Source organism: Condylura cristata, unplaced genomic scaffold, assembly GCF_000260355.1.
Source record: "Condylura cristata isolate star-nosed mole 26May11 unplaced genomic scaffold, ConCri1.0 scaffold00019, whole genome shotgun sequence".
Taxonomy (NCBI): Eukaryota; Metazoa; Chordata; class Mammalia; order Eulipotyphla; family Talpidae; genus Condylura; species Condylura cristata.
The window spans coordinates 35,330,740-35,340,547 of NW_004567120.1; the positions used below are offsets into that span (position 1 = coordinate 35,330,740).

Genomic DNA, 9,808 nt, shown 5'->3' on the forward strand with positions numbered 1-9,808 from the left:
GGGATGGAGTGGGTAGTCGGGGGTGGCAAGTATCTAAGCTTGGTAAGTAATAAATATCTATTTTTTTCGAAGTTTCCTGGTGTTTTTTTGCTGAAGAGCAGCTTACAATCACAAAAACCCTAAGGGCTGGGCAGTTGTGGCATCAACAGGCTAAGATCAACACAAAACAGCTTCCCATGATGCCCTCCTCCTGGTATCTACATGCTGTATGATACCCTGACTGTGGCCAAGACTTGTGACTTGTTTCTACCAATGCAAATGGCCAAGCTGGTGGGATGTTACTCTTGTGACCAGATTACATTGCATAAGACGTCACTTTGTTAGCATTCTAGCTTTAGAGACGCCTAGCTGGCTTGAAGTGGCCGTGTTAGGGAAACCCACACAGCAAGGAAATGTGGGCAGCCTCTAAAACTGAGAGAAGACAACAGCCACCATGAAGCCAGGGTGCTCTGTACTCACAAGCCCAAGTGAATGAATTCTGACCAAAGTGAGCTTGGAAGCAGGTTCTTAACCAGTTAATTCTCCAAATGATCACACAGCATGGCTGGAAAACTTCACTGTAGCCTTAATAAAGGACCCAGTTCAGATATACCTAGACTTCTGATCACAAAAAACGTGAAATAATAAACGTGTGCTGTTGTAGGCCATTAATTTTGTGGTAATTTATTGTACAGAAATAGATACTCAAAATAATGAGACTGGTTCTAAAATATGTGCCAAAATAGCAATCCATGTGTAAATTATCAGAGACATAAACGGAGACCACCTGCTAAAAATAAAAGCTTTGGATTTAGACTAAAATACAGAAAGTCTTTTTGGCTCCTGAGAGAGCAAGGCTAGTTGATGATTAAACTCTCTCCTGGTTTCTGCCAAGAGAACCATTTCATCTGCATTAGCTGTGTCCTTGCTGTGTGCAAAGCACCTTTACTTGGCTCTGGCAGAGAGCAGAACAATAAAAGCCAAGATCCCAATCCCTCAAAAACTCACAAACTACTCAGACAACAGATACACGCAAACAAAACCACTTACAAACAAATGCCAATCAAATTATTCACTTATAATGATGCAAATTAAGATGCAGGGAATACCATCAGAAAAAAAATAGGCATTTAAAAATGCATTTCCATTCAGCTTTAGTTATTTCAGGTGCTTACATCTGATTGTGGATGCTTGTTGCTCCATGCTCACCTGAAAATAAACAACATCATCACAATCCACTCTCCATTATCCCAGTGAAACAGAGCATCTAAAGTGGAGTTTACTGTGTACAGGGCCCTAAAAGAAGTCGAAAGTCCATTAAGAAGTGAAGTTTATGCAGGTCCACCTCAGATAGAAATGGTACTTGCCATCCACAACACCATAGCCTTCCTGGAATATCAACCCTTTCAAACAGGGAACTTTGGGGACTTCTCTAACCAACACTAACTTAATAACCAGTCATGTATACGGAGAATGGTTTTTGCTTGTTAGCATCAATCACAACTCTCCAAAAAAATTATGTAATCTTTGTCCTTATTTGGTAGAAAGCCTATGCTTGCCATTTCTGGAACATAAGTCAAGGGCATTTTGAATCTGTGTCTCCTGAATCACAATTCCTAAGACCCCCAAATAAACACTAATTCTCCTTGCAGTTTCCGCCCCAATTTGCTAACATCCTCCTAATTCTTCCACTGCAGGCACATTCTTTCTTAGAGGTGATGCAAGGTTTGTCTTTCTCACACTTAACCCTGGAGCAAAAGAAAAGCTGAGGTTTAAAGAAATTTTCTATTTCCGCCATACTACTATACATAAGTAGCAGCTATTTTATTCTTAATCTATGAAAGTCACATTGACTACAAAAAATGTTAATAAATTACAGAGTGAAAGAAAATAGAAGAGTAAAAAGACATACTACTGAATGGGAAAAGTATTCATGCAGATAAAACACATGGGTTAATATTAAAGATATAAAAAACCTTAAAATTCAACCACGAACAGAAACAAAGGATACAACTAATAAATGGGCAGCAAATATGAACAGACAATTCACTAAAAGGATATCCAAAAGGTCATATAAAAAAATGTTCATTATCACTTCCAATAAGAAATGCAGGTTAACACCCTCAGTGAGATACAGTCTCACACCCATGAAAACAGTACATATTAAAAAGGCCTCCAACAAGAAGTGCTGGAGAGGATGTAGAGAATGACTACTACTAAACTGTGGGTGGGAATGTAAATTGGTGTGGCCATTATGGAACATGATCTGGAATTATCTTAAAAAATGAAAAGTGGAACTAAAGCATGACCCAACAATTCCACTCCCAGGCATCTGTCCAAAGAGCATTCAACTATCAACACACACACACACACACACACACACACACTATACATTCTACAATGTTTATTGAAGCACTATTTACAATAATAGTCATGGTAGCAGCCTAAATGTCCATCGACAATGGCTCAAGAAAAGGTAATGTATCCACACTGCGGGATACTTTTCAGCCATTTACAGCAAAACAGAGGGAGTTCAAGGGAATTATGCATAGTGAAGCGAATTAGAATGAGAAAGACAGTGCAATTACATAGCAGATGATTGGACAATGAAAAATACTTATAAAAACTATCAGATGTTAATTAAAACTGTGAGGACTCTGAAATTAAGAGTCGGGGAGAGAAAAGGGGATAAGAGATAGCGATGGGAAAAATAAATATTTTTATATAAGAGAATATCTTTATGCCCTTGGGAAAGAGAAATATTTACATAAAACTTTCAAAACAGGTCACAAAACAAAAAAAACTGATGGGTTTAAAACACTCAAATTGAGGACAGAGTATAAAAAAATTCACAATGTTAACTGACATACGACAAACTGGGTAACATTTGAAATGTCTAAATTTGCTAATAGATTAACATTGAGCATATTCAAACAAAGCCTTAAAATGTAAACCCTTGTAGAAAAATGCCCAATGGTTATTATAAGCTGGCAACATATAAGAGGAAACACAAAAGCCTGCAAAGCATACAGAGACATATCCTAACTGATAGTAAACAGTAGAAAAGGAAATATATCAACTAAAAGAACAAGATAGCACTTTATGTCTTCCAAACTATCAAAAATTGTAAAGGAAAATGATCCCGATTGTTGGCATGAATGTACAGTATAGAAATCTATAGGCACTGCTGATGGCAGTGTAGATTGGTATAACCATTTGTGGAAGTAACTATGGTAGTATCTGTGGAAGCAGTATTTTAAGGTATATAAACTTTGATCATTGGGAGAGAAGTTAGGACAAAATGCTCACCAGGCAATAGCTGGAGGCATCAGATTAGATATGTGCACATCAATAAATCCTAAAATGCTATAACTGAATTTAAAAGTTTTAAATACACAATTTAAATACACAATGTGATATACAATACACTTCTCTCTGTATAAATTAAAATACATGTAAACTGAATAAAGATTTCAGTTATAAATTCACATGTACAGAGTCAACTGAGTTTTGACAAAGGTAGCAAGGTAATACAAGGAAGAAAAAATAGTTTTGTTAATCAACAGAACTAGGAAAAAAATTCCTGTTTGCACAAAACAAAAATTTAAACCTCCAATATTGACTTCACTTCATAGGCAAAATTTATTCAAAATGCATAGTAGACCAAAACATAAAAGCTAAGACTAGAAAGTCTTTATAAATGCAAAATAATGTTTCCGTGATGGTATGTGTTTATCCTTCCACAGGTACCAACATTTAAAAAAAGAAATTCGGGAAGAAGGCAATGTTTAGCACAAATAAAATACTAATGATGGAGTGTTAGTTTTCTATTGTCACATAACAAACTGCCACAAACTTAGTGCCTTAAAACAATACTCTTATTATATCACAGTTCTGTAAACAGAAGTACAAGCAATCTCAAGTGAGATCACAGTTTAGAGTCTCACAAGGCCAAAGTTAAGGCTCCTATCTGGAAGCTCTGGGGAATAATCCACTTTCAGATTCATTAAAGTTGTTGATAATTAAATTCCATTTGGCTATAGGACTGCAATTCCTGATTTTGTGTGGGCTATCAGCCAAGGATGGCTTTTAGCTCTTAGAGAACATTCTTCTGTCTTTTCACATGGCTCTATCTTCAGAGCTGCTAATACATCATTATACCTGTGAAGTACTTTGAATCTGACTTCTTCTTTTGCTCTCAACTCAAAAAACTCTGATTTTAAAGAACATACTTGATTGGGTTAGGTGCACCTAGGTAATCTCCATACCACAACAACTGGAATTTTAATTACCAAAATAACAAAGGATACAAAATAAGATAAACTGGAACTAGAGTCCAGAGAAACAGGCAAGGACCTGTCCATTGAGGCTAACAGAATGACTACTAAATAGGACCCAGAACCTACCATCATAATAGACAAAATGTCCAGAAAACCACTCATACTAAAAACCAAGAAAACCACTACTTGAATGAGGAAAGATGATCAAGTGATGCCAATACTGAAATGAATCAGATGTTGGAATCAGCTGACAAGAATATTGAAGCAGCCACCATAAAAACTTTTCAACAATCAATACAAACTATGTTGAAACAAACAAAGAAAATCTCTGCAAAAATGCAGAAGTCAAAAATAACAGAAGAAAATGAAAGCTTAAAAAAATTAAGCTGCTCACATGAGGAATGTAGAGGGGAAAAAAGACAAAGGAACAGACTAAATGAAACCAAAACAAACTCTGGAAATATAACTGCAAAAATGAGGCTACCAGAAGAAGAGGGTGTAGGTGGAGACAAAGCAGGCAGGGGTCCCCACAGTCTATGGTGGGGGTTTATGAGTAATTTCGTGATGCATGATCATGATGCGGTGTGGTAATGTGTATCTAAAGAGCTATCAACCTACTGTCCTAAATAGTACACAGTACTGTCAACCACAATGACATCAATTTTTTAAAAAGCACATTCTTTAAAAACCTCTCTAGATGAGTTCTACACTGCAGAGTAAGAGTGGCAAAGGATAGAATCAGTGAAATTACAGCGTTTAATCGAATTCAATAAATAATGAATTCACAGAATTTATAAGAGTGAAAATGTGCTCTAATGTAAACAAAAAGAGACTTCTTGAGCAGTGAGACAATAAAATAGATGCAACATTCATGTATTCAGAACTCCAGATGGATGGACTAAGTGGGGCCAAGGATGGTATAGCTGAAAGTTTCCTGATTTTGGCAAAAGACACAGTTTAAGAAGCTGAGTGAACCCCTAACAGTATAAAACCAAATGAATTCAGGCCAAGTATGTAATTTAATTTCTGAAAACTAAAAACAAAGGAAAAAATCTTGATAGGATGCCAGAGAAAAATGACACATTACTGGTAGAAAGGAACCAATCTGAATGACAATAGGTTTCTCATCTGAAACCATGAGATTAAAAGGAAATAGCACGATATTTTTCAAGTCCTTGGGGGGGGGGAAAGAACTGTCAATCAGAAATTCTGTATCTAGAGAAACTATCCTTTTGGAATAAAGGGAAACAATGATATTTTCAGACTAAGGAATATGGAAAGAAGTTGCCAGCAGACCTACCATTAAAGAATGGCTAAAGGGAGTTGTTCAAAAAGAAGTGAGGAAAGAATTGGATAGCAAGATGAAGCAGTGCAAATAACAGAGCTGTGAATATATTCAACAGACAATCCCTTTTCTCATGTGCTTCATAAATCACATTTGATAAGTAGTCCCCACCAAAAACAGGATAATGATGCTTAAAAGTAGGGAAGATTAAAAGACCAAAATCAAAGTAAGTTTCACTTCACTTTAAATAGTAAATTACTGATATCAGTAGACTATGATAAGTTATATAAGGATACTCTAAAACTCAGAATAATACCTACAAAAATTACACAAGATACACCCAAAAAAAAAAAAAACTATAAAAATTGGCCCTCCCTGGTGGCACAGTGGGTTAAAGCACAGCACTAAGAAGCTTAAGCCACTTCCTCATGAGTTCGATCCCCGCCTGCCCAGGATCCACATGGCGAGGCAGACCTCTCCTGACCCGCCAGCTGCTCCCCTCAGCGGTGTACTTCGTAGATCTGCCTGTTCTGCTACCCTATCTCTGGTGAATCCTCTCACCCTCCGCATCTCTGGCCTGTACCCCAGTTCTATATGAATAAATAAATAAATCTTTAAATATATATATATATAAAAATTAAGATGCAATTCAGTTTTTCAAGTAATCCACAAAAAAAACATGTAGAAATAATAATCAGAAACAGAAAAAGGAAATTAAACAAACAGCAGACTTAAGTACTAATAATTTAATAGCTGCCCTCAATAAAAATGTAAATATACCAGTGAATAGAAATAAATAAGCAGAATTTTTTTTTAATGACCCAAGTAGACCCTATTTACAAGCTCACTACAAATTCAACAGTATAAGCAGGATGAAAGTAAGACAATAGGGAAAAAATACCTCATGCAATTATTAATAATAAAACACTCAGATAAAGTAAACATCAGAGTAAAGCAGAAACATTGGAGATAGAAAGATACATAAAACATACAGTGTTAAAAGGCCCAGTCCTGAAGGAATCATAAAGGTACTAAATGTATAACACAACAAAGCAAAGTCTGAAATTCAAGAAGTTGAAACTGTCAGAGCTGAAAGGAAAAATCTAAAATTATAGTTAGGGACCTTCAACATTCCACTCTCAGCAACTGACAGAACCGCTAGACAGAAAATCAGTAAAACAAGAAGCTGAACAGCACAATCAACACACAGGAGCTAACTGACATATATAGAACATGCCACCTTACAACACAATACTTTATTTTTCAACAGCCATGAAATACTTACAAATATGAGCCATATTCTGGGCCAAAAAACTCACCTCAACAAATTTAAAAGAATTGGAAACAATAACAGAAACAAAGTAGAAATCAATAACAGAAAGATAACAGGAAAATATCTAAACACGTGAAAATTAAACAACTGCCTTTTAAATAAGCTGCATGTCAAAGGAAAATCCAACAATATGACAAACTGAATAAAAATAAGAAAATGTCGATTTTGTGCGAGATAGCTAAAGCAGTGCCAAGAAGAAATGCACAGCAGCCGTGGTGACAGGAAGAGGAAAGGGCTCAAGTCAGTGCTCTGCATTTCTTCTGTTGAGTGGCCCCTGGGCAGCGTGTGAGCAGGGCATGATCCTTGCTCACCCTGCTCTCTAACATGTGATATATTTCTCCTTTAAGATGGCTGAGAAAGTGCACCTTGGAGAGAAGTAGAGAATTTTGCCCTCCAGATAGAAACTGCCCAAATTATGTCATTCATAAATACCTTCTACTGCAATAAGGAAATTCTCCTTCAGTAGCTGATCAGGAATACTTCTGATGCTCTAAACAAGATTTGCTATGAGTGCCTGACAGACCCTTCCAAGTTGGACAGTGGGAAAAAGCTGAAAATGGACATCACCCCTAACCCCCAAGAATGCACCTGGGCTCTGGAGGACACAAGCAATGGCATGATCAAAGCTGATCTTGGGACCACTGAGGCTGGTGCAGACATCTCCATGGTTGGGCAGATTACGGCAGCATTTACTCTGAGCAAGTGCTGTGATCACAATGCTCAATGACGATGAGCAGCTTGCCTGGGAGTCTTGTGCTGGAGGTTCCTTCACAGTGCATGCAGACCACAGTGACCCCCCACGGATGGGGTACCAAAGTGACCTTAAAGAAGGCCAGTTATGGTGACAGAGCACTAGAGGAGAAGAGAGTCAAAGAAGTGGTGAAGAAGCACTTAGTTCACACATTATCCCAACACACTGTACTTGGAGAAAGAATGAAAGAAAGAAATCAGTGATGAGGTATAGGAAGAGAAAGGCAAGAAGGAAAAGGAAGATGAAGGTGAGGAAGAGTCCTAAATTGAAGATGTGAGCTCAGATAATGAAGGTGATAGTGTTAAGGGTAAAAAAAAAATGAAAAGAAAACCAAGAAGACTGAGGAGAAATGCACTGATCAGGAAAAACTGAACAAGATTGAGCCCATTTGGAGCTGAAGCGTTGATAAGTGACATCGCCCAGGAGGCATATGGAGGGTTGTAGAAGAGTCTGACCAGTGAGTGGGAAGATCACCCAGCAGTAAGCACGTCTCTACATAAACTAATTTAGGTCACTGCTATTCTTTCCACTACATAGGCAGTCAGCTCTCTGACCCCAGTCTTGGGAATGATTTCTTTGGAACTGATGCCAAAAGCAACAGCCAGAACAAAAATAAACAAATGGAGCTGCGTGAAACGGAGGCCTTTCTGCACAGCAAGGAATTCAACAAAATGAAAAGGCAACCTACTGAATGGAGAAAATATTTGCAAGTCGTATCTAAGAGGTTAATATCCAAAATACATTTTTTAAAAACCTCATAGCACTCAATAGCAAAAAAATAGTAAACTCCAGTTAAAATATGGGCAAAGGATCTGAACAGATGCTTCTGCAAAGATGGCAAACAGGTGCTTGTCATGACCAGTGTCAGGGAAATACAGAGCAAAATAGTAATTAAATATTACATCACATCTGTTAGAATGACTATTATTTAAAAAACAAGTGTTGGGGCAAGAAGTAGAGAATAGGGAACTCTTAAGGAGTTGGTGGGGCAGTAAACTGGTGCAGCCACATGGAAAACAGTATGGAAGTTTCTCATAAAATTAAAAGTAGTACTACCACGTGATCAGTAATTCCATTTTTGAATATTTAACCAACAAAAATGATAACACTAAGTACAAAGTACCTGCACTCCCACACTCACGTGCGTTACCTATGACAGCCGGCAGATGCAAGCGCCCGAAGGGCCCACTGATGGCAGAACGCTAAGATGTGGTGTGTACATCTGCACAAGACAATGTTACTGAGCCCCAGAACCACAATGAAACCTTGCTGTCTCTGACAGCATGCTTGAGCCTTGAGGACGTTACGCTAAGTGAAATAGACAAAGAAAGACAATTATCTCATGACTTCACATGTGCAATCTCTAAAAAAATCCTAAGCATACAGACACAGAAGAGACTAGTGGTTGCTACAGGCAGAGGATGGGATGGCCAGAATAGGGTAGGGGGAATCAAGAGGTCGCCATAGTTAATAATACTGTGTTACATATTTGAACGTAATTGTGAGAGTCCCTCTTCAAAGTCCTCATCACAAGAGAAAAAATGTAACTGTATGGAGAAGGATGTTGACTAGACTTTTGTGCTCATCACTTCGGAATATAAACAAATAGCACCCTATCATGCTGTACACCTGAAACTAATATGCTATATGTCAACTTTACCACATTTGTTGAAAAAGTCCTCAATATTGTTTCCCGCTAAGAACAAAGTAATCATAATATGGAGTTTGTAACATGTGTAGAAATAAACTACATCTCACATTAGCAGAGATAACGGTAGGTTAATAAGATACCATTAGGAGCATTTTATACTCCCTGTGGAATAGTATGATACATTACTTTGTGCTATTATGCTCCTGGTGCCACCACACGCCACATGTTCTGTTGTCCCAGCTCCTTAGTCTGGGGCCTTTGTCCCGATGAGCCGCCCTGCCCAGCTAGGCCCAGCTAGGCCACCTCACTGGCCGTGCTCGGTGTTCAGAGTGCACTGACTTCCTGACACTCCACACGGCCCTCGTGCAGCCGCTGGTCTCCTCTGCCTAGGATGCCCTTGGTCAGGTTCCTTTATATATAAACATAAGACACACGTATGTGCAGACTCACACGCACATCTGTATGTTCTGAGACAGGATCCATGAGTTTCTCCATATCAGTACAAAACACCACAAAGGTCTAAGCTCCT

General features: G+C 38.0%; 1 pseudogene; it reads left to right on the forward strand.

The window, feature by feature from the left end:
- LOC101629620 overlaps positions 1–8,138 on the forward strand; it is a 62,126-nt pseudogene extending 53,988 nt beyond the window's left edge.
- The last annotated feature ends 1,670 nt before the right edge of the window (positions 8,139–9,808 follow it).